Genomic DNA, 27337 nt, shown 5'->3' on the forward strand with positions numbered 1-27337 from the left:
TTGGCGTTCTCTTGGGTGAGTGTTTTTGCCTCGAGATTTGTATTCCCATCTGCTGTTCTCTGCCCTGGGCATTTGCTTATATTGGAATTTGATGGGGTAGAATAAGCTGTTCCCCAGACCAATCAGAACTCCACACGTTATTCGGGAAAGTCCCGAATCCTTGCTCGTGTGCAAACCTGCGAACCTTCATAGGCTTGCGAATCTGGGATCAGAACTCAAATTCATTCACACGACCCGAAAGGTTGTCACTTTAACCTCTCGTACTCAGAAAGTCAGACATTCCTGAGCCGGGGTTCGTTATGCCAAGAACGAAATCATATTTCGTTCTAACTTTTCAAATGATATCTCTTGTCATTTTTTTCGCAAACAATAAAATTATATGTCTGCTTTCAATAAATTCATTCTTCCAGATAGGTTACTCGCCGCTGTCCGGGCATCCAATAATTGTTAACAGACAACATCAGCATAATTACTTACTCAATGTTTATTAGGTCTCAATCTCCCCAATGGGGAGCTGCATCGCTCTCTGAGGCGGTCACGCCACATCAATATGTGTGTGTAGAATAAAGTGCAACAGTTCTACAGGTATTTGAAGGGGCAAATAGAACACACAATACACGCTACATTATAGGCCAATAGAAACGTCATCAAATTCATAGCGCCGGCAAAATATTAAAACAAATATACAAGGAGGAAAACGTATAGCAATACTATATCTCTTTCATCCACAGCGAATACACGGAAAATGGTGGCAATTAAGCTGGCTTTAGTGTTGTGAGAGGTCATGTTGGTGATGTTTTCGACAGGTGATCAAATGTAGAACCCAGTGGGTTCAGGTTAGGGGGAGGAGTGTGTCAGTGAGAGAAGGGTACTAAGTCGTAGCACTCATTCTGAAGCCAGTCTGGGTCTCTTTAGACTTGTGGGCTGGGTTCTGCCACACTCAGGGTCTACCAGCGCCCATCTAATTGCACCAAATTCTTCAGCGCATCCATGTATACTTTGGTGTAAACTTTCAAGCCGACTTAAAAAATGTGAGGTGGCATGATATGGCCCTTACGTGAAACCATACTGAAAACCATAACCATAACTTTGTTTCCATCATCCTAGGCATGTCCCTGTTATACGGATGTTCAGTTTGAGATCGCTGGCAATGGTCCTATTGTCATAGCTTTGTTCGGTAGATAGCATGAGTTTACAGCGGTGTCTCCGACCTCGCTAGTTGAATATTGTGTCTATTTCAGACATGATCGAAACATCCTATCGATCTTGGGATTTGCACAAAACTGCCCAACTAGTAGATGGTCTTTAACAATAAAAAGAAAACCGGTTTTCATCAAACGGAAATGGAATCATGTCGTCTTTTGTATGGTGACAATTTTATCATTACACCCTGTATTTGTACAGAATTCCACCACAAACATGGTCTCCCTTCCTTTCTCGCTCTCTCTCTCTCTCACACACACACACGCACACATATATATATATATGTATATATGTTCCTCTTCCTTTAACGTTTTCAGTTAGTATTATATTTGAATAAATTATTTTACAGCTTTGTTGTCTATTTCGTACAGAGTTAGTCGAATTCAATTGCGCACTTCTTATGTTATTTTAGTAAGTGGATTTTTCAATCGATTTTCTGCAATCGACACATTCATTTTAAATAACCATACACGAAAGAACTTTTGTTCATGCACGTGTGTGCGTTGGATATAAGGGTTGAGTTTTCTTTTTAGTGTAGTATCCGAAGAAAGTTCCACATTCGAGAGTGACGTGACGTAATCTGTGAAACAAATCTGTGAAGTGGCCTAACGTTCACAGGAAACATGAGTTGGAACAATTACATTGAAGGCATTGCCAGGGCCGCTGCAAGAAAGGTAGGCTCTCTCTACCGTGCTAGAAAACTACTAACACCCGAAAGTATCCTGTACCTCTATAAGGCCACCATTCGCCCATGTATGGAGTATTGCTGCCACATCTGGGCTGGTGCATCTGCTACTAGTCTCTCGCTCCTTGACAAGGTTCAAAAGAGAGTCGCAAACCTGATAGGCCCTGAACTGGCATCTAAGCTTCAGCCTCTGTCCCATCGACGAAATGTTACACCCCTCTGCCTTTTCTACAAGTATTTTAGTGGTGAATGCTCTGACGAACTGCAATCACTTGTGCCCCCACGACGCGAGCACCCTCGACAAACCCGACAGGCTACTAGATCCCACCCCCACACTGTAGATATCCCTAGATGTAAAAGATCTTTTTACTCCAATAGTTTCTTCCCCAGAACCGCAAGACTCTGGAATTCCATTCTCGGTCCCTGCTTCCCCAACAGTACTGACGTGCAGAAGTTCAAGTGTAACGTGAACCGACACCTTGCTGCCCAAATCCCTACATAGTACCCCAGTAGTTGTTTCCCCTGATAGTAGCCCCCTACACCAAAGTGGCAATTTGCCTTGTTTGGGGTGAAAATGTAATAAAAAAAAAAAAAAGTGAAATCCTTAGGAAACTTCATATCGCGTTACAAATAAATAAAATTGAAAATATGAACAATTTGAGATTGTACCGTTCTCATAGTTATATATTCTTAAGAATACCAGAATCTAAAAATATGGAATCTGGTTTAATTATCGAACTGATAAATATCTTACAGGCATATTAGCATTCGTTAGAAATCTCCAACACGGACCACATTTCTTCAGTCCTTTCCTATGAATATCGCTCCAGACAACGCATAAAGACAAATAGTTAAAAAAAACAAAACACTTCAATGTCAAAAAACATAATTAATAAATGGTAGATGGATAGATGCTAACTGTAAATGATATTTTCTATCAATTTTATAAGAAAATTCGCTCGTGGATTTCAAAGAGCAAGCACAGAAAAAAAAACAAGCCTTTTTTCTATTTATTTAAAAATAAAATACAACTTTGTTATATATATAAGGGTCGTGGAATTGTATTCATCTGCAAAAGATCTAGATAATTAGCATATTCTTTTAAACATTCATTTTAATTAATTTCCTATTAGTTTTTCGTTTAGTTAATTATTACCTGTAATTATATTCATGAAGATATTCTACATGATTTATACTTGCGTAATATTTGCGTAAAAAGTTTATAATATGCACAACCTCTTTCGATATATAGTTATGTATGCGTATATATATTAGTATAAACGAATGTTGCCTACCAAACTCCTCTATCAGTTTTTAGTCTGCAGATACGAAACTTCATATATAGAGTATTTGAACTTATGAAAAACGTTATATTTGTGTTTTACTGGGGGAAAATTGTTACAAAACTGTGAAAATGATAAAAATGGAATTTGCCAGGTGAAGATCGAACGACGACATTACGAATATGCATGCGTTACATAATAGCTATTGGTTCATGTTTTAACTTTTAGCCTTGAAGCAAACATGCTCAGACATTAACGTCAAAAGAAAAAGCAAATCAGCAAATCGTAAGCTAACCGTTTTGGTTTCGATTCTCGGTGAAGTTATTTTTTTTTTTTACTTATTAAATCATTACTATATATTGGGTCCAATATAATGTAATAAGTATGACATCTGCATTAATCAAAATACTTTTTTTAAGCGTATTTTACGACCGAGCAATGTCGGGCGGCCTGCTAGTATCTTATATATTAGAAAGTTTTTATTTTCGATTATAACACTGGTTTACAAAAACAATTTTTTTTGTCTTAGGCAAGAATAGGGATAGTTGTTTTTGGAAAATTTGAGTGTGGTGAATTCAAATTTATAAATAGTTTTGTTCTATCCTTTCTGACCTTTAAATAGTCTCATTTTTGTATAAACAGGGAATATATATATATATATATATGTATATTTCAAGAGTTACAGCAGCTTATAACAGATAAATCAGGATAGATAAAGAACATTGATTAAATCAATATACTTAAATGATACAATTACACATTCATAGTGCCACATTCAATAAAAAGTGTGTTTTTTTAGAAGATCTGGTGTATTTTGCCTCCGTGATGTCACACAAGAGCATTCATCATGGTCGGAGTTCCATTTGCCTTGATAGTTGCTCTCCATCATCGTAATGTCTTGGTGGACTGTTTCTCCATGCTCATCACTCATTGCTCCTTTGTTTGGCGGGAATAAGTTAAGATGGGAATTGAGAAAATGAATCTTGAGTGACATTCGCCCCCCTATCTACGTAAGACTTTAGAATAGAGGTTTGGTATGCGTGTGTACCCAAGGAAGCCACTACAGACTGACTTGAATGCTTCCCATGCCCTCGGTTCTTTTAAGTTAAGAAGCTCCTCAAAACCAGTATCCTTCGGCATTTCTCGGATCTGAGATCCGACAAAGATGTCTTCTTTGAGCTTTGCTGCACTAATACCTGGGAACACAGTAGACAAGTGTTGGAAGGTAGCACTATTTTTGTCCACTAATTTCTTCATCAAACCAAGCTTGATGTGAAGATGAGAAAGAAGCACCTCATTCATGTCCAGCAGAGGATTCTCCTTGAGGCTGTGTTCGCCAGGAACAAAAGAGCTTTAGACCCCCAGTCTTTTTGCTTGTAATGCTGTGATATAGTTCAACTATCTCAGACAGAGAAAACAACAGTACTTTGTGAAACCTGCTTGCATACCCATAAGAAGACCAATGACCTTGAGCTACCCACTCAGACTCCATGGGTACTCGCTGTACTTGTAGTTTCTAAAAGAAGCTCTATATTGTCATAGGATTCCTTTAGATGGACAGAGCGTACAACGGGAATGCTGGGATATTTATTCCCGTTGTGCAGACGAACACTCTTGAGACTTCGCTTGGAAGAGTCTATGAAAAACGCCAGTCTGAAGGATTATGTGGCAAATCAAGGGACATAAACAAGCCAGCTATGTTTGTTCAGTAGCACAACTTGTTTTCCACGTCGAAAAAAGAAGCAAATTCTTTGTTCCAATTACTCAAACTGGTGATCCTTACATCTTACTGGACTAGGCTCTACTGTTTAAGCCGGGAAGCCAAGAGCTGTGACTGTTGTTTTGACAGATACAAATCACGAGCAAGATCATTCAGGTCCTCTTGCGTGATCCAGTGTGGCTCGTTGCCACTTGCTCAACGATCAAAAATTCGGTGAGTATAAAGGTTGAGAAGTGTTCTCATACACACATTCTCACTTTTATAAATATACTAATAGGCCGCCTGGCGTACCTGGTCGTAAAATAAAAATAAATATTATAATTTAATTCATACAGAATTCTTATTTATTATAAACAAAAGTACCGTAGGCATAAAATATAACGTTAAATTCTGTTTTAAAATATGAATGATAAAACATGGAAGGAAATAGGGACATTTACATGAGAGTATTATGTTTTTTCTTAACAGTTCACTTCTTGTAAGTAAAAAAAAATACTCGAGCTGCGATTGAAGCCAAAACCTGCATACAATGAGTTTACTACGGTAACCATTGACCTGATTGACATGATTTTCGAAAGGTATTTTCAAAAATATTTACTTTAAATAATGAACCTGACATCTTTCACGGGCGCGTATATGCCGTCGTGAAACAGTCGAAAACAGATCAAAATTCCAACACCCCGACGTACCAATTTTAAAATCTTAATCTTAATTAATAATTAAAATGGATTTAAAAACGTTTTCCACATGTCTTAATACTATATATACAAATTTTCAAGTATGTAGATAAAACAATCAAAGTATCAGAGTATATAGGTAGAGAAGTGTTCAGAGACACACAAACATCCTCACGTTTATATATATATATATATATATATATATATATATATATATATATATAGGTAGATAGATTGAATAGAAAAGTCTTACAAGTTTAATTTCTTTTAAATGTTTAGCAGTATTTTATTTTATTTCTTTCATTATCCGTGGCATACGCTATACGAAACCGCGGTCACTACTAAGTCTTTTGAATAACATATATTTTGTAGGTAAAACCTTAAGTAATTAAAACATGTATATTTTTCAGATTTTTTTACTTTTATAATTCCTAATTAATATATACAGTGTGCGTCTGGTATTTGAGAACATATATTTCCTTTTTAAAAATAATCAAAAGGACAAACAAAAAGATTGGTAGTACAACAAGTCACTTTATTGTACATAAACCTAAAATATTATTTTTTAAACTTTTTTAACAAATAATCGCCCTCAGCACTAATTACAGCTTCTATTCGAGACCTAAACCGTTGGCAAGCACGTTTAAGATGGTCCTCGTCGATATCCTTCATTACTCTATGGATGCTTTCAGATAATATTTACTTTATGTTTAATGATATCTCTCTCAACAAGGCCACACACAATACTCAAACGGATTAAGGTCTGGAGAGTTTGGAGGCCACAAATTGGGGATAATGTGATCATGGAACTTCTCTGCTAACCATTCTTGTGTCTTCTGAGCCTTATGTGCCGGTGCAGAGTCTTGTTGAAAGATGTAGGGCTTTCTATTCCTGACTCTATTAACCCAAGGCTTCACAACAGTACCCAGGACTTTAATGTAAGCGGCAGAATTGATTTTTAGTCCTTTTGGAAATAAATGTGGTCGCATCACATATATTTCATTGCTAACCACCCCCATCCTTGGCCTTCGGGACAAGATCAAAGTGTAGTATCTGTTCTTCAGATGCTGCACTTCAATTTACTTGTTCTCTGTCAGGGGAGGAGAAATCCTTCACGACTGAGACAATTTTTATTTTTGTTCCTTTTCTCCACGTTAAAAAACGACCCTGGTGTCTAACTCGATCCCGTGGGGAGGCATTGTAAATAGGAACCTCCCCCAAAATCACAACAATTGCTGGACATTTTGTGTGCATGACTCTTGGAACTTTAGAAGGGTCAGTACATAGCCATCTGTCATTTCTTCGGTTTACTTTTTTGGTCTTGGTCAAAAATTTTTTCATCTGAAAAAACCCCAAAAGAATGTGTTGCTCAGCTTAAAAAGCCTCTTGGATCTTATAAACTGATTTTCTTTGGTGGTCTCGGAGATAAAATAGCCTCCCTTCATCACATACGACTTGAATCGAAGATTTTCATGACAAGTCCTACGAATTGTGGCTTCTGAGACATTTAAGTCTTTTGCAATTGATTTCATTGACTTTTGAGGGCTATCATAATTGATGTTCTGAACTCTTTGAACAAATTCAAGTGTTCTCATGCTGTCAGACCGTTGTTGATGATTTTTGCGTTTAGCAACTGGAGAATTGGGCCATTTTTGCCCTTTAATTTTTTTGCGGACTTTAAAGACAAACGATCAGGCAACTTTTAGAAATTGTGCAATTTGCAAACCACTATGTTCTGCCAAGATTGCAACTATTACAGCCTGTCATGAGTTATATTAATATTTGCCATAATTAATTTTCTGAAAGAAACAAAGTAAACGATTAAATAATAGATAAAAGAGAAGAAATAAGTGATGTTCTCAAATACCAGATGCACCCTGTATATATATATATATATATATATATATATATATATATATATATAAATATATATATATATATATATAAATATATATATATATATATATATATATATATATATATATATATATATATATATATATTAACCCCCCTCTTTGGGTAAAGCACTGTCGTAAATAATCTCACCTACTACTGAATTGGCTGAAAAATGCAAAGCTCGTTGTTTGTTTGTTTGCAAACAGGCGGTTTGAGCACTGTAAGAGTGGTGGCGGATGTCTATTTAAATAAACATTCCGACGAGTTATTTGCGGGCGTCCCTTGTGTGGTCGAGTGGGAGAACTGCCGACTGTCAACACGACGTTTCTAGGCCCAATCCTTGCCTTGGGAGAGATGCTAGTCTAGCGGCACTGATGAGTTGTGATACAAAGAAACAGAACTATATGTCGATGACTACACATATATATATAATCTATAGTAGCTTTTTTACAATGCAATGTAGACTAAAATGTATTGTAATCTAAATTTATGATCCAGTCTTGCAAAGAGCTTTGCGTAATGGATAAAGCACTATTTAATTATGTTTTAAGTGAAACTTTTCAGGGTGTTGTAGGACTAAACTATATTGAGAGAAAGACTAGTGATATAACTAGAATTGTTTAAGAATTTTTACGTTTTCATGTCTTACGGAAGGGTTATGCGTCCCCGGTTAATCAATAATGCTTCCAAGCGAAACTCCGTACAAATTAAAGAGTGAAACAAGAAGAGTCTTTAGTTTGTGTGAAAGATTCCTGAGTTCAACAAGATAGACCCGTAGAAAATCTGACTAGCCAAAACGTTGTGAAAATAAATTCATGATGATCACGGGTAGGCTAGTCTAGTATATATATATATATATATATATATATATATATATATATATATATATATATATATAAGAATTTATATTATATATATTTTTATATATTTATATAAGAATATATATATATATATATATATATATATATAAGAAATGAATTGTTTAGAAAAATATAATACTCGCATGCACATGTCTCAGTTTATTTCCGTTGTTTTTTAATTCATTTTTTAAAAAAGAATTTAACGTTATGGTATTTTTGCTTAGTATAGAAAAGAATTGCATGAATTAAAATATTTTATTTATCCGTACTTTACTTAATTTTTTTAAAGGCAATTTACCGTTACGTTAAATACCGGGCAACATGGGGCACATCTACTAGTAAATAAATAAAAGAAATCTATTCCCAATATCATTTATATTCGAATAAGTCAATTAAAATGACAAAAAAAAAACGGCCGGAAATAGAAAAACAAAACGCCATCTTCTGAGTTTCGATACTACATTGAGTTGAAAAAGTGATTCGCTTACAACGATCATAACGCACAGCAACACGGTTATTTTCATAAAGTTATTCATTTTGCTATAGCTAATGTGGTATGTGTGATTAAAGAATGAATCAATCATCGATAGGGAATAAACGTTCTCTTATATGCATGCAACTTCCGGTTAAACTTATGCTAAAGCTGCATAGACATTCCAGAAAGGGTAATTATAAATGCGTCTTGGATGCATCAGACAATTTGATAGTTTTACGACTAAATAAATAGATGAGTAACAATGATAACTATACGGTAGTGCCTCTTTTCAAAACGATATCATTTACTCGACTCCCGTCAGCTAGTTCTACAAAATGATTTTGTTGCTTAAAGTTGGGGTCAAAATTGATAAAATCAGATTATTACAAAAATAAAAAGATATTTATTTTGTTTAAAATTTATATTGGCGTTTATAAATATATTTGGAAGAAACACTTCATCATCAGTATGTTCTTTTTGCCATGTTGTTGTTGGAGCATATAATCAGTAAGCAGAAGTCCGTATTTTTGATTACGTTATTTTTTTCAAATGTCGGAACGGTTTGTTGCTCACGCGGAATTCACGTTAGGGTTTGTGTTCCTTGATAGAATCGCCGATTGCGTTTGAATAAAATAAAATACGTATTATACGCGTTTGAAGCCAAATACGTATAAGATAAGTTTTGGCTTCAAACATATCTAATACGTATTTCATTTTATTTACACTTAATCAGCGCTTCAATCAAGAAACACCTTAACATAATTTGTTTTGTTTTATTTTTTATTCATTTTATTTATTTTAAATTTATTTTTAATTTTCGACTACCGTGGAATTTCCGCGGATTCTGCTAGTTTAAATACTTCGAAATTAGAAAAATGATATTTTAATGAAATTTAATTATTTTTATTGTGCAGTAATTTGTGTCATTATAGAACAGATTGTAAGAAACTGTATTTAACTACGCGAGCAGTAATAATAGCTTTATTATCAGAAACCTATTATGTAACACGGGGAGAGAAGGGTATTTAGTATTTTAACAATTTTGTACTTTCACCGAACAATTTAATAATATAAAAAATACCGTAAAAAGTGAAAATACTATTTAAAAATTGGGCGGCACGTTGAAAGGAAATTTCAGTACAATGTACTTAAAAATTGCAAAAAAAAGATTTTATCGTCAGTAATTTTTACATTTATGTAAAACTTTTCTGTAATAATTCTGTAAAAAAATGTTTTTAAGAACATGAAGATTCATATTATCACTATTCCAAAGGAATCCATTAAATATTTTGTGGGGAAATTTAAACTGTGTTTTTTTTCTTTATAGAATACCTAAAGCTTCATTACAGAATAGTAGACATCACAAGTAGCTAAGTTTCGACTCTACATTTTGTTGTCTCACAGTTCGGCTAATGAAGACAAACAAAATTTATGTTTGTAAAATAAACAAAAATGTCGAAATGTTCGTAGATTTTCTTCTCATCAAGTCATACAGAATACAATTGCCACGATACCGTGTTGTCACTGCAACAGTAAAATAAATATACGTATTTTCCTTACCAAACATGTATCAAACCTCTTGGCTAATTCTTATATGAAAACAAACAAAAGATGACAGAAAAAATAATTCCGTAAACTCTTATAAAATACAATCATATTTTATTGTGCACACTTTTATTCTTTGAACGCGTTACATGTTGTAAATAGTTATAATTTCTAAGGAAGATCACATCGATATTCATGCGAGCTGTAGCGCAACGACTGCAAGTTCTGTTTTCCTATATCATTTTTGCTTACATGAAAAACTTAAACAGCAGTAATGACCTTTCTTTACACCAGAAGAACAGCACTGACTATGAGTAAATTTTTCACAGTCCTTTTTACTACATCTGAATCTGCGACAACAGTAATGGTCGTTGTTTACACTGCCACGACAGCACCATGTATAATTAATTTTACCACACTTTGCTGTAATGAAAAACAGAACATGAAAGACAGGTTATACAAAGATATATAATAGTAACCAATATTTACAACAATATTTTTGTATGAAATAAGAATGAATCGACGTTGAAAAAAAGAGAGATTGATTAGATTACTCCAAGATGCAATATAACGAGAAAATAGGCAAGCGTTGGGATAAATGAAAACTCTGGAACTTAGATATATAGATTGATTATCAAATACTTCTCCCATTGGCAGCAAATCCCGTAAATCAAAATTAAGTATCATTAACATGTCTAGCCTTTTAAAGAGGACGTTCGTGTAGAATGAAATGCAAGAGTTGTGCAGGTATTTTCAGGTAAAAATAGAAGATATGTTAGACAATGCTCATCTTTAAATAGAAATGTTATGCAATTTCCAGTGCCGACAAAGCAAAGTAAGATATATAATAGTGAAAACGTATAATAATAGAAATAACCCCATTCTCAACGGAATTCTTATGTGTAAGAAAACACATATATTTATCTACAAAAATTTAATGTATATTTGTGTAAGATTCAAACACAAACACGCACATGTATAAATGTCTAAATAACAGAAACGCACACGCATGTTTATACAAGGTTTTTCAAAAAATGTACTCACACTTTAATCCTTGCTTACACGCTGTCTTTTTTGTGTTGCAGGTTTGAGGTATGACCCACAGCATGACAGGAAATTTACTTAGCTTGGAAGAGAGGAAGTTTGTCATGAAATGTTATTGGAAGACTGAAAACCCCATTGAAGTGCAAAGACGATTCAGAAGGGAATTCGCAAGACCACCACCAACGCGCCGGATCATTGCTCGCATTAAAGATAAATTTGAAGCAGATGGAACCGTCCAGAACGTTAACAAGAATAGTTCTGGACGATCTCGGATATCCACGAGCCCTGAAAAAGAAGAGCAGGTGCTGCAAACACTCTTTTGATCACCAGAGAAATCACTTTGACAAACTGCTCGGGAAACCCACATCTCAAAAGATAGCGTCCATCGCATCATGGAGCGTCTGCACTGAAAATGCTACATTCCAACACTAATTCATGCTCTCAACGAAGACGATGCTGACCGGAGAGTCGAATTCTGTGAATGGTACCTAACAAAATGTGCAGATGATGCAGGGGTTTCACACAAAATTTTGTGGAGCGATGAGGCAACGTTTACATTAAATGGCACGATTAATCGCCATAATTGTACGTACTGGGGTCCTATAAATTCTCATGTAACACTTGAACACCATGTAAACTTGCCAGGAGTAACAGTGTGGTGTGGGATATCCGCACTGGGCATCATAGAGCCATTTTTTTTTATTAACGGAACTGTCACTGTGCAGAGATACCTTAACTTGCTTCAGGAGTTTGTTGATCCACAAATTTCTGAGATGTTTGGTGATGACGGCGAAATTTACTTTCAGCAAGATGAGCACCTCCCCACTACCATCGCGATTGGATTGGACAAAGGGGTGCCATTGAATACCCTGCATTTTTCCGGACCTCACGCCCATGTACTTCTTTTTGTGGAGATAGCTTAAAGACAAAGTTTATCGCACCAAACCAAGAACAATTGATGCATTGAAAATAGAAATTGAAAGACAACGTCGCGATATTCCTAATGACCTGTTTCGTGACGTTTGCGAATCCCTTGGTGCGCGTTATCAGTATTGTCTGGACACTAATGGTCATCAATTCGACCATTTGCGAACATGATTCTTTAATCACATTTATCTTCTATATTCGAAGCTATTACATTTCACTGTATGTTTATAAATAAAGGATTTCTCGTCATTCAAAGTGTGAGTACATTTTTAGACACCCTGTATATATATATATATATATATATATATATATATATATATATATATATATATATATATATATATATACTGTGTGTTCAAAACAAATCAAGACTTAAAGACAAGGTGTTGATAGCAACGAAAAGTGTATTTCCTTCCCCTGCACTTATTTAAGAAAGCACTTAAACTAGCAGAAGATGAAACTGACTTAACTAAGTTGGAAATTGAAATGATAAAACTAGCCAAAAAAAAACCAATCAGATATAACGGTGGATTGTGGATCCGAAAAGATAGAAATGTCCATTTTGATATTACAATGGATGCCCCAGACTCCTCGTAGGTCACTGACTTCGTTGGTCTCTACTTACTAAGCGAGATAGACAAGAAAATTCCAGGTTTAAATGGGGGTCTTTACAGGGACTACGCACTTTTCGTAGTTAATTCCAGCGACCGTTTTACGGAAAAATCAAGAAAAAACATCAGAATTTTTTAAAGGAATTTGGATTAGAAATAACAATGGACAGCAATTGCAGGATCGTTAATTTTCTGGACGTTACCCTCAACCTAAACAATAGCACATAGAACCCTACCACAAATCTAACCAAAAAACTTTCTACATAGATTACCGATCAAACCATCCGAAATGCATGAAGAAACCACTGATCCCCAACATTTCTAAAAAAGTATTAGAACTTTCTAAGAATGAGAATCTTTTTGAAAAACAAGGAATACTACAATGAAAAATTGAATATAAGAGTAACAATAATAGTAACCACAAACCCAACTGCGTAATCTCGTACAACATTGCAATGAGAGCTAGAAATAAAAACATGACCAATAAGGAAAACGTTGAATAGTAACGGAGGAGGAAATAATAATAGCAAAACAGGGAAGGATGAGAGTGGTACCATTAATAAGAGAAATAGACGCAAGAGGCAGGTCTGGTTCAATCCACCATTCAGCGAACACATCAAAATAATATACCTAAGGAATTCTATAGAATAATAGACCAAAACTTTCCCCGGAAAATAAACTAAGCAAAATAATAAATAGAAAATCTGTAAAATTATCTTTCTCAACGTCCAGAAACTTGACTAACACTGTAATTAGCTCCAACAATAGAAAAATCAGCAAAATAAGGAATAACAACGAACTAGCATGAAACGAAAATATACCAAACAGAAAATGTAATTGTAGAATATCTGAAAATTGTCCGTTGGATGGGAAATGTCTAACCTCGGAAATAGTGTATAAATGCGAGATAAAAACCGATAACTCTAAGAAGATATATCTGGGAGCCACGGGAACAGTGTTTAAGGACAGATACAGAAAGCACGTAGTATCATTCAAAAAGGAACCTGGGATAGAAACTTATAGAGATGGCGTAAACGACAGCAGGGTGGGCACAAAAATAAGCATTAGAAATACAAACAAAAAGAAAAATACAATTGCATTAGGTGATTGGATCAGGGAACGTAACAGATATAATGAAAATTTTGAATTAAAATGGTCAGTAGTGGACAGCGGAGGAAGTACAGCCCTGGGAAATCAAAAAGGTGCAATCTATGTTTATTGGAAGCCTTCTACATTGTGAATTCCAAAGAGGAAATTTTGAATAAAAGATTGATGCCATACAGGGATGCCTTCATAGAAATAGATTCCTGCTATCACGCCTTAAATGTAACTGAGACATAATCTTTTTACACCAATAAGGTTCATCGGATGTCAGGATTATATTTTAATGTAGAGTTAAATAGGTAGAACTGTTACAATATAAATGAAGGATCCAAATATAACATGCAAATATAGTTTCCTTTCTTCTTAACCGGGCAAGAAATACAAATAAAGTATATAGCCTATCTAAGAATGTGTTTTTTTTCCATAACAACAACAATTCTTATATTCAGTCGTAGCAGTATTAACGGTAAAAGTAGTAACACCTTCTTCAAATCAATAAACAACTCAGCAATTAATCTAGCTATTATTAAAAATTAAATTAACAACTTGGGGGTTGTTAATCCATTTAAATATTAATTCAATTGATTTTGTCGTCTGACACCCTAGGTTGGTAGAATCCATGCTTACTTATTCTCTTACTTCACTTTATGGTCTAAGTGTTTTTCACCCATGAATCCAAGAGTAGACATCTTCCCACCGGAGTAAAACACACTTGGAGCCGTGGGTGGTTTTGTTTTAAGAATAGTAATTAGAGGACAGACACTATTTTATTTATTTAGACAACCCAAGAAAACAACGCAAAAACTATATGGCAGGAGCAGCACAAGTGATTAATAACAGATCCGGGCTAAACACATCCCATTCCTTTAGATAAAAAAAAAACATAATTTATATACAAGCCATTGTAACACGTTCTGGATCCATGTGATTAAATTAATTATTAAATCATAGTCACCTTCGAGTAATCAACGAACCGAAAACAGAACGGCCTGAATTACCTCCCTTTAACCATTATAAGAAACAAAATCGACCCAGTTTCAAACAGAATTAACTAGCAGTACTTAACAACTAAATTGGATTATCTCCCTTCAAATAATCCTAAGCAACGACATAAAAAACATTTTTCAAGTAGAATAACTATGAATTTTCAGACAGTAAATAGATTAGAACACTTCACCCGAAATGTCCTACAAGGTTTATATATATTTAATACACCCATTTTACTTTATTCTCATATTCAATCAAATTCTAAACCTGAAATGGTCTTTTATACCATGTACCAATGAAACGATAATTTAAAAAAAATGCTTGCCACTAATACAAAACTAAAACTAACCGTAACATCCTTACAAGGTTGTTACGCACATAATATAAATATAGATACCACATTTAAAAAAAATTCTTTTTACAAAAAATCAACCATCGGGAAATAAAGGAATTTAGGCATCCAACAAATGGTATATATTTTTTAATTTTTGTTTCTTTTTTAAATGGCTTAAGGCTCCCCGTAGAAACTTCACATAACTCTGTTCTTAAATAAGGATACGAAAATTAGGCGATACATTAATATTTAAATGGGCTCTTCCGTAAACACAACCAAGATAAATGTTTCTCGCATGTTTGTCCCGTTAGGGACCCCCCATCTTTTTACTTTCTATTAAAAAAATGCTATATTACCAAAAGTGTGTTTATTCATAAAGTCTGAAGAAATGCTGGTTTTTGAAATTTTTAAAACGATATAATGCTTGAACTTGTCGAACTGGACATTGAAACAATTGTAACATAAAATGAAATACATGCTTCGTTGCCATCAACACCTTGTCTTGAAGTCTTGATTTTGCACACACAGTATATTAATGCTCAATTATGAAATGTGATAATTTTGTAGCTTAATCCTTAAGTCAACCAAAAAAGGCTTAAAACCTATTGATATATGAAAATTTATTGAATTAAACGAACTCAGTATATTTCATATATATATATATATATATATATATATATATATATATATATATATATATACATATATATATATATATGAAAATTCAATTGTGGATTCCTGAGATTATTTTAGTAAACGGATTTCTAATTATTTTTTTACTCAAATATCACTCAGAGAAACTACGCTCCAAAACAATAATATCAATATATATCTCCATATATAAAGTAGTAGCGCTCGTGTATGTGTGTGTGCTACTCTTCTATTCAAAGAAATATATAAGTCCGTTTTTAGCTATTTCTCTCAAAAAAGATCCGTGTGTTCCCCTGCTGTTCAAAGAAATATATCAATCCGTTATAGGCTACTTCTATTAAAAGATATTACACATTCAATTTTGTGCGTGATTTCTATATATAGTATTTCCAAAACTAAATCTGCACTGAATGAGTTACTTCATTTGCATATTACGTTAAAGAAAATATATTATAAGGATTAGCTCGATTTTATTTATTATTTGATGTAATAGAATCGTTTAAACTGTACTATTTAGAAATATTATTTAAAGTTTATTTATTTAGTTTATTTTTGATTCAATTTATATTTGATTTAACTTATTTTCAATTATTAATATCTGGCAACAGTTGCGTTTAAAACCGGAAGTCTCATATAAATCTATGAGAGTTATTTCCTTTTCAGCTCATACTTACGGCTTTTGTTTTAAAACAGAGTGCACTTTTTTGCAAGATTAGAGATGCGGTGGCAAAATGCTCTCGATCCTAACATCATATACAAGGAACCAAATTTCCTAATCACCGCTATATTACTATGCCAACAATATATACACAGTATTTAAAATATTAACAGTTTAAAATATGTTAAAAGTCGTAGTCATAGTTGTACGCCAAAAAAATGCGATTTGCGCGTACAACTATGACCAGCGCTTTACACATAAGAAATTGTATTGTGTACTATCCGGAAAACTACTACATTTAAATGCGATATTCGTTTTCAGCATATCAAACACCCCTCAAAGTCTTTGTTTTAAAGGAAAATATTAAGGTGCAAACCAAGTAAAAACGTACTATAAATTGTTTTTTTTTAATCTTAAACAGTATAAACAGATTTTACTGACAAATATTGACAAGGGATTGTACTGACAAATATTGACAAGGGATTTTTACTGACAAATATTGACAAGGGATACGTTTGATTATACGGAGAAACACTTCCCCTTTTCGCTTCTTTGCATTATCAATTCCGCCCTATACATTCCAAAAGTTTCTGTTTCCAACTTTTCTACTATTTTACAGTGTGACTATACGCCTTCTATGGTTTGCGTGTGTACTGTGGAGGTTAATCGGGTCAACGAAGTTTTCTTCATGAATAATTTCATTTTGATATTTTCCATAATCGAAGTGGTCCAGACCTTTAGAGGCAGCCCACCAATCCGATAAAATTCGTGCCCCTTGCTGTCAACTCTGGTAGTATTACACAGGTTCAAGCACCATTAGGCGGCTTCTAAAACCCAGACCACATTCTTGACTTGTCTTCTGTTATACTTTGGCTTGAAAAAATAAGAATCCTCTATTTCTACTTCTTTCAATTTATTGTTTTTTCATCAATCTCAGCCAGCGTGATGGAATGATTGAGGATATCTTCTTTGCATTCAGTCAACTACTGTATGTGTGTCTGTATTACATATTTCCCTGCTTATAACCATCTGCGGAAACTTGAGGCTCTAACAAAATGCTATCATTAGATTTTTTTTGTATTTGAAAGTGGCTTTTTTTAAGAAAAAAAGGAGCCCTTTATGATAGAATATGAAGATCTGCAAGATGGGTATCTTCAAATAAATCGGTCTATTTTTTTTCGATGCTTTACGTAATGTGCGGTGTTTCTCAAATTTGTTGCAGAAAATGCTATTCATTATTACCCTAAAAAGCTGCTGTTGTGTGCAAGTTATTCTTTAATGAGGATAAATATGTTTTTTTATTTCATCGAAAGTAAATACCTGATTCACAATCGTTTTTCTGCTAGCAGAATCCGTTATAGACAAAATTAAGTAATTGAATGTTTTAAACAAACTAAAAAGAGAATACGCGTGTTTCATTTAATTTAAATTTAAATCATTTATAATTAATCACGTGATTAAATTTGCAAAAAATATCACGTGGTTACTAATCAGCCAGTAGAAGAATATATCTATTGATATTGTTTAAAATTAAAAATTAAAAAGGGATGTATTGTTTATTTCCTTGTTAATTATAAAAAAAAGTTCTATTTACATTCTTTAAAACTAAGTTATATATATATTGTATTAAATAAAGTGTTTATTTTTTGAATGCTGTTTATATTGTGTATTTTTTTAAATTCTGCTTACTTAAGAAAAAGCGTGGTGAAATTGATCGAATCTAAAATTTAGGGTCCTGTGGTTGTGATAAATAACGAAATTCGCAAAGAATAAACATATATTTTGTTAGTAAATAGAATGTGCAATGAATGAATGAATGAATGAATGAATGAATGAATAATAATAATAATAATAATAATAATTAGTAATAGTAGTAGTAGTAGTAGTAGCAGAAGAAGAAGAAGAAGAAGAAGAAGAACAACAACAACAACGCTGGACATTTTATTTTGTCCCAAATGTTGTCTGCAAGTAAGAATCGTTTTAAAAAAGTCTTACAAAACTCCCGACAAATTACCTGTCCTTGATAAGATCAAAACAAAAGACATGGTGGACGAACGGTAAAGAATTTTCTTGTCAAAATGATTAAAAAATTCTAATTGCTGTTCGTATCTAAAACTGAAATGTATCAACTATCCCCCAAAAGTATGAAAACAGTAAATATGAAAGGTGAGACTATCTTCAAATATCCTCTTAAATTTGAACTAGTGCAATGGACTTAAACTAAGTAAGTATTAATAAGTCCCTCTTACTTTTTTGTTTATTTGTTTGTTTATTTATCCCCTCCGTGTCTGTTCATATTTTTATGCGTGCGTGATAGTGCACGATAGCTCCAATATGCATGAGAGGTAAACACTATCTCTACGTAAGAACCACAGGTAAAACAATAATAGAAAAATGTATAATACACATAACACAAACCGTGGGACCTAGCAAAAAGATCTGGAAATTATGATCGGCTAATTATCCCTCGGTAATCAACATGGCGGACCCGTTCGTCATCATGCGAATGTTGGCCCACTTTCTAATTCCAGTAACGCAAATAAAACAGAGGCTGAACTGGTATGATACCGACTAAATACAGCACAGCCAAAATAACCATCAAAGAAGAAATACTCGAAGGAATAAATGGACAACGAAAGAGAATAGATTCGTGATGCAATGCTATTATAGAAGCCATCCTTAAACATAGATATGCAGGCTACGGAAACGAATGAAAGAGCTATGAGACCTTCCCAGTGAGTACCATATGATAGAATAAAGAATTGCATACTAAGCTAGACTGATACTCAAGAAAGGCATGCTCACAAAACTGGAATTAACAGAAATACAGCGAAAATAAATGATAAAATTGAGCATAAAGAAGCTCGCACTGGAACCGCACGTGTAGAAACCTCACAAATGTAAGCCTCTGAAGGAGAAACACCACAGATGAAGATTGGACTCTTCAAAGGTTCAAAACAAAAACAATGAAACAGAGTTAACAGGATGAAGCAGATGAAACAAAAAATACGGTTCATTAACAAGCAAAAAAACAAAACAAAACACCAAAGCTCCCATCCGTAAGGAACCAAGAGTAGAAGAAATTAAATACAGAAACAGAGAAGGTTAACAATCTCCTCCCATACATCACAAAAAATTCAATCACAGACTTAAATAATTTGATTTACGCTGGCGCCAGTATTATAAGTATGAAATTCAAATAAAAAAAAACAACCGGGGAAAATGCATCGACAAAACCTGGAAGAAAATTAGGCTAGACATCCAAATTAACAAACATAAAAATGAAGCTTAAATAATAAACAAAAAAAAGCGACGTGGAGAAGATGGAAGATTGGAAATGTGACTGCCAGAGAGAGGGTTAATAAGAAACATGAAGAACTGAATCAAAAAGTAGCAGCAAAAATGGAAAATCGAGACGATCTAGATACAATCAGAACAGTGCAGTAAAACAAAATATTTGAAAACAATGAAAGCCAATTCTACCAAAATGTGAACGGAGAAACAACAAAAACAGAACGACCGAACACGACAGCCACGAAAAATAAGATATGGAAAGAGCGACAAGATCACAATAGAAACGCCGAATGACTGAAATACATGAAAGAAGAGTAACAACAAACTGAAGAAGGGACAGTGAATGAAATCAGCAAGGAAACCCAAAAGAAAACTATTGAACAAAATGGAAAACCAGAGAGCACCTGGACACGACGGCATACATGCATACTGGTTCAAAAACATTCAAAACATTATACGAAAGGATAGCTCAAGACCTGAGACGATATATAAAGGACACAAATGTGGCAAATTGAATTACAAAATGGTAGAACAACACTAATACAAAACACACAGAGAAAAGACTCGCCCCCAGAAATTATAGGACTAATACGCGCTTATCCACCATGTGAAAAATACTAATAGCACAACCAAGGGAGCAAATCTAGCACTCCCTGAATAATTGTGGACTTCTTCCACAGGAACAGAAAGGATGCCGAAATGGGGAAAAAAGGAACACATGATCTGCTATGTATAGATAAAAAATATTGAAGGAGGTAAAAAGGAGAAATAATTTAGCAATAGCATGGATAGATTACAAAAAAAGCATACGGCAGGGTCCACCAATGCTTAGAATGTTTAAAAATGTATAAAATATCAGGCGAGATTATCAACGTGATTGAAAATGCAACGAGAATATGAAGATTGGAACTGACATCTGACGGAAATTAATGTAGAAAGAGACATCTTTCAGGAAGATTAGCTATCACCATTAGTGGTCATAGCCATGATGCTCCTGAACAATATACTGAAACTGAGCAGTTATCATCAAAGCAACAGAAAGAAAGAGATAGTTGTAAAAGAAATATCTCAAAAGAACAAGAAAACTAAATTATATAGCAAAAACCTATAAAAGGAATAAATACGTGGACAGTATCACTAGTAAGATACTCTGGATCGTTCATGGGGGACTAAAGAAGTACTCATACAACTGGATCAGAAGACCAGGAAACTCATGACCATGCACAGTGCACTACACTCAAAGGACAATGTTGAGTGATTCTTTGTGAAAAGGAAAGAGGGCCGGTAAGGACTGGTTTGTTAAGAAGACTGTGTGAATGACACTAAAAAGAATTAGAAAAATACATAATGTAAAACACTGAAAGGATAATTATGGCAGCGAGGGACACTGAACAAAATCAGCAAAAGAGAAAAGAGAGAGGACAAGGGGAGAAAAGGAAAATGGGAATAGAAACAAATACACGGAAGACTGATAAGAATGAAAAAAGATGAAAACAACGAGAACATTTGGACATAGGTGTAAAAAGATCACCTAAACCGAGAAACTGAATCCATAACTGCAGCACAATACATCTTAAGCATATCAAAGCAAAGATCGGCAAAACACAAGAAAACAGCAAACGTAGACTCTGTGGACAAAGAGACGAAACGATAAACCATGCGGGAAGCAAATGCTGGAAAATAACACAAAAGAAATATAAGAACAAGCAGAGCCAAGTGGGGAGGGCAGTACATTTAGAATTATGCAAACAACTGCATCTCGAACGCACATACAAATGGTACAAAAATATGCCGAAAACATTACTTGGAAATGGGAATCACAAACTCCTATTGGACATGGACATACAACAGATAAACCATCCAAGCAACACGACCGGATATCATAATAATTTACAAGAAAAAATCCCGTGAAATTGTACACTTTGCTGTTCCAGCTAACCAGAGGGTAAATATCAAAGAAAAGGAGAAACAGAGCAAATACACAGAGCTAGCCAGATAGCTGAAAGGATATGTACGATAAAGAAAATAAAAAATAACACCTATAATAGTAGGACGACTAAGAACAATCCCGAATACTTTGAAAAAAGAATGGGAATAATTGGAATCAGTGGAATATGTGAAAAGATACAACGAATAACGATAATGAAAACAGCTGAAATATTAAGGAAAACCCTTGAATGCGGAGATTAATACACATGAGCCACGTGCGCGGGTTAGACGAGCTGCTGCAGAGGCAAAACATGAAGAAGTGTTATATAGAACCAAGAACATTGAATCTGCATATATATAAGTTCTCTATCCCCTCCCCCATCCCATCCGATTACCCCATTATCGCCAGCCTAAAGAAAAGTGATGCAAAATAGTTGAGGAGGGTCGTGGAGGGTGAAAAGACCGAAGAGAGAGAGAGAGAGAGAGAGAGAGAGAGAGAGAGCTGACCCGACCTCCGCTGCAAACAAATGCGAAGAGAAATTGGACCTTGGGGAGGTTTATGGATACTTAAATTCTACTGGATACCAACATCCGCTGGCAGAAATAAATCAATGATAAGCGGCTGTTGCGATAATGCAAATTCATTTGAAAATGTTATCGAAAGAAGTTAAGAGTACTGAAAATCTAGGGAGACTCGTTGTCACTCAGCTTCCAGGGAACACCACATGTTGTTTTCAAGGAGAGATCCTTGATGATGTGCGTGAAAGCTCCTTGTGAGACAACAACAACAAAAACAACAATAATAATAATAATAATAATAATAATAATAATAATAATAATAATAATAATAATAATAATAATAATAATTCTTAAATTTCTTGGATTTTGGCAAGACAGAAGTGCTGTTCGTTTGAACTTCTGATCCGGAGGGTTTGGAGTCCTGCACTAAACGTGCAGTTCTCTTCAGATTAAATTCATTCCTATTTTTGTTCACCATAAGATTAAGTTGTATTTGTAGAGGTCCCTTCTCTGGTATTTTTATCGAGACACTGTCTCCAAGTGAGTGGCAATCAAGGGTAAAGGGTGTTTTAAGTGCTCGTAAAACCTGGTAAGCCCCGTCGGACATCAAACCGGTATTTCTCTACTATAGGTTTGTGTTTTATTGTTGCAACCAATCATTATTTTTATCGAGATACAAGCTCTAGAAAAACTGTCGGCCAAGGCTCAGAGCTCTTTCTACCCACAATGAAAGGCTATATCTTTACTTTGGTATTATTATTTACTTACTACGAGTATTCACACAAACCATCGTCAAAGATTGTTCTTTGACAACAAATAGTGGTGTTCCCTGGAGTCTGTGCGACAACAGGTTTTCCCAGATTTCCAGTACTCTCCAACTATTTTTTGACAACCTTTGCAAATTAATTTGCGGTATCGCAACAGCTGATTACCATTGATTTCTCGTTGGCGGCGGTTTACTGGAATTTGGGTGGCAATAAGCCCCCCAAGGCCCCAATCTTCTTTGCACATCTTTAGTGGTAGTCTGACTAGTTCTTTCTCTCCTCAGTCTTCCCCTCCTCCTTGGCCCTCATTATTTGGTGTGGTGCCTGTTTACGGTGGGCGCGGTTTCTTCATTTGTACAGTTTCAGTTCTCATGATTTAATGTTATGTTACTTTGTGTTTTGCATCTGTAGCCTTTTCTGTGTCCAGTTTGTGTGTAGTGTTAGGGTTTGTCTTAATAGTTCTGCAGTTTACATTATTGAAATTCGTTGTATATTCTCGGTCATCCCTCTGATTCCTATCACTCCCATTCTTTTTTCAAAGTTCTTTGGTATCGTTCCTAGCGCTTCTACTATTACTGGTGTTATTTTTACTTTCTTCATTCTCCAGATCCCTTTGAGCTTTCTAGCCAGTTCCGTGAATTTACTCCGCTTCTCATTCTATTTGATTTTTACTTTGTGGTCTGCTGGCACGGTAAAATCTATTATCTGACAGACCGACCTTTTCCTTCTCGCTAATTATTATATCCGGTTTTCTCGTTTGGATGGGTTTATCCAATTGTATATCCATGCCCCATAGGGTCTTGTAATTTTCATTTTCCATTACTGCTGCCTGTTTGTGTTTGTACCATTAATCTGTGTGTCCAAAATTCATTTGTTTGCATAATGGCCAATGCACCGCCTACCCCACTTGACCGTGTCTGTTTTTTTTTATTATTTTGGGGTTATTTTACTGCATTCACTTATTATGTGGTTTATTGTTTCGTCCCTCTATCCGCAGAGTCTGCATTTGCTGTTTTCTTGTGTCTTGTCGATCCTAGCTTTGATGTGGTTGGTTCTAATTGCATTATCTTGCGCAGCTGTTATTAGTGATTTAGTTTCCCTGTTAAGGTTTCCTTTTTGTAGCCATTTCCAAGTGTTTTCGTTTGTCTCTTCTTTTGTAATCCTTCTGAATCGTTTATGTAGCTTTTCTCGTCTTATTCCTCATCTCTTTTTCTATCTTGTTTGTTTATTTCGTATCTTTAGCTGCAGTAATTATACTTTCGGTTTTCTGCATTATGTATTTTGCTAATTCTTTTTTCGTGTTATTTACACAGTCTTCCATAGACAACAGTCACCTTCTTCCGTCTTTCTTTTTCGTATATAGCCAATCAGTATCATCAATTGAGTGTAGTGTATTGTGCATCGTCGTTAGTTTCCTGGTCTTCTGATTTCTTAGTTCTCCTTTGGTCCAGTTTATAAAAGGTCCACAATAAATGACACTTCCCACTTGTTTATTCTTTTAATTAGGTTTCGACTATTTAGTTTGGTTTCGAGGAGGTTTCTTGTTCTTCTTAGGGATTCCTTTTCAATTTTCTTTTTCCTTTCCGTTATTTTGATGGCGTCTGCTTCCAGCACTCCCAGGTATTTGTAGCTACCATGTTCGCCTAGTGCCATCATTTGTGCTTGATTTGGCAATACTATACCTTCTGCTGCTTATAGTTTTCCCGTCCTTATGGTGAGCAGTGCGCACTTTTCCATGCCAAAGTCCATTTAGATATCCTGGTTAAAGATTCTGGTCGTGTTCATTAATGCTTCTAGTCCTGTCTTTGTTTTTGCAAACAGCTTCAGTTCATCCATGTACATAAGGTAGTTCATTTTTTCTTCCGTGTTAGTAAACTTATATCCGGCTTGGCATTTTTTTAGGATGTTGTTCAGGAGCATCATGGCTATAATGAACAGTAATGATGATAGGGAATCATCTTGGAAGATTCCTCTTTGTATGTTGATTTCAGTTATATGTCCAACAGCTGTCAGTTCAAGTCTCCATTTTTTTCATTGCATTTTCTATCAGATTGGTTATGTTCCTTGGTATTTTCTACATTCTCGGGCATTTTATTATCTATGCTTGTGGGATTCTATCATATGCTTTTTTTATAGTCTATCCATGCCATGGCTAAGTTTTTTTTCTAGTTTTGGCCTCCTACAAGATCTTTTGGTCTATGTATAATAGGTCGTGGGGTTCTTTTTCCTTTTCGGCATCCTTTCTGTTCCTCTGGGAGTAGTCTACGAATATGAAGTGACTGATAAATTTCTTCTCTCAGTTGCGTGGTAAGTATTTTCCACAAAACACGTTATTATTATTATTATTATTATTATTATTATTATTATTATTATTATTATCATTATTATTATTATTATTATTATTATTATTATTATTATTATTATTATTACCATCACAGCTACCATAATCCTCATTACAATTATTACAAGTATTATCATTATCATGGACGGTTACCAACAATAATGATTTATTGTTGGTAACCGTCCATCTCGTGGGAGGATGGTGTAGCAATGGAGCTATATAGCCTGTGTAGGCTTATATGGGATGATAGCTGTAGCCCATGCTGCAATGCCCACCGTCTCTGCGAAGCCAGAAAATCCAAGGGAAACATATAATTGATACAGGTTGGCGCTAACTTGTCTGTATTAACCTCCACAGTCCCTCTTTGAGTGATATGCATTCGGCAACAGATATCCTAGTAGGTCTAGTTTACATTCTATAAATACAGAAATTTATTGGCAGGACTTGAGTTTTAATTACATTCCTAATAATGGAACATACGCTTATAGTCCCGAGATATTAAAAAAAAAAAAACTTTATTTATTGTGATAAGCCTTTTGCCTATTGACATGAGTTAAATATTTTCCTATCCTATTTTACGTTGTACAAATTGGTGAAATATAAAACAAAACTGAAATACGTAAGTCATTCTCGGAATAAAAAAATCAATGTATTGATTATTTGACTACGAAATTTTCCAATAAACTTACCCTATCATTTTATTATAAATGAAAAAAAAAAGATTATGAAAGCTACATTTTAAAAACAACTAGATGTGTTCTATGTGTGCTTAAAATTTTACCTAGAAAGTATTTGCTATTAAAAGTCAGGGTAGTTCCGGACACTAGGTATATCCAGAATAATAAAGCTAATAAAATTAATATAATGATACAATTTTTCAAACGAATTAAATTGATTCAACAAATAAATAAATAAAAAGACTAATCTATTCTAAATGTAATATATAAAGGTTTAAGTAAATTAAACCGACAAAAGACGTCAAAAAATTAAAAAAAAAAAAAAGAAAGAAGAACTTCACTTACCCCATGTAGGCTCGACCATGTCGTCTACGGGATTAGGGTTCCATACTGCTTCGCTTAAAGCTATCATAACGCAGAACAATATGACGATTTTCATAAAGCTTTTCATTTTGATATAGTTTGTCTGGTATATCTGCTTTAAGAATTAACCAAGAAGGGATATAAACGTGCTTTTATATGCATATAACTTCCGGCTAAAATTATGTTACAAATATATATATATATATATATATATATATATATATATATATATATATATATATAAACCTCAAGACAGGTAATTAAATCGCGTCATCGACGCATTGACGCAGCGATTTGATGATTTTACGATGAGATAAATAATACGACACAAAATATTTAACAATACAATGATAAACTATTATGTAATATGTAATGTGTCAATTTATTCATGATCGATTATAAAGTAATATTTGTATTTATTGTCACATAAATAGATAATTAAATGAATAATATGTTATATTTACACCAGCTAAACTTCACCTGAAGTCCTTTATTAACTTTCTCTATACATGTGTGTGTTGGCACGGCTATATATATATATATATATATATATATATATATATATATATATATATATAACTACTTCATTTATTCACATAAATTTAATATACGAAAGTATAGATTTATGCGTAAACTTTAAGTATTTACTTCAAAAGTGCTCAGTACGTAGGTAGAGCTAGTTAGTAATTTATAAAATATATATGGCGATTAAGATACACTGAATATTCTGCGTTTCATCCAACTATAGGATTCGTCAGGCTTATGCGCCTGACGAATCCTATAGTTGGAT

The 27337-nt window shown here is 34.2% G+C and overlaps 1 long non-coding RNA gene across 2 annotated transcripts in view; it reads right to left on the bottom strand.

Annotated features, from left to right (window-relative positions):
• Positions 1–26719, bottom strand: part of LOC145276612 (uncharacterized) — a 27530-nt gene extending 811 nt beyond the window's left edge. Inside the window, exons 1-2 of one of the 2 annotated variants that reach the window (XR_013867964.1) lie at positions 26530–26695; positions 10439–10767 (exon numbers count right to left, since the gene is read on the bottom strand). This is a non-coding gene — a long non-coding RNA (uncharacterized LOC145276612). Of the gene's footprint in view, positions 1–10438; positions 10768–26529 lie in introns of those variants that run through there. The other variant, XR_013867965.1, reaches the window with a different exon arrangement.
• Between the last annotated feature and the right edge of the window lie 618 nt (positions 26720–27337).

The sequence above is a fragment of the Euprymna scolopes genome, chromosome 1, assembly GCF_053919585.1.
Source record: "Euprymna scolopes isolate OS-2025 chromosome 1, ASM5391958v1, whole genome shotgun sequence".
NCBI classification, from domain to species: Eukaryota; Metazoa; Mollusca; class Cephalopoda; order Sepiida; family Sepiolidae; genus Euprymna; species Euprymna scolopes.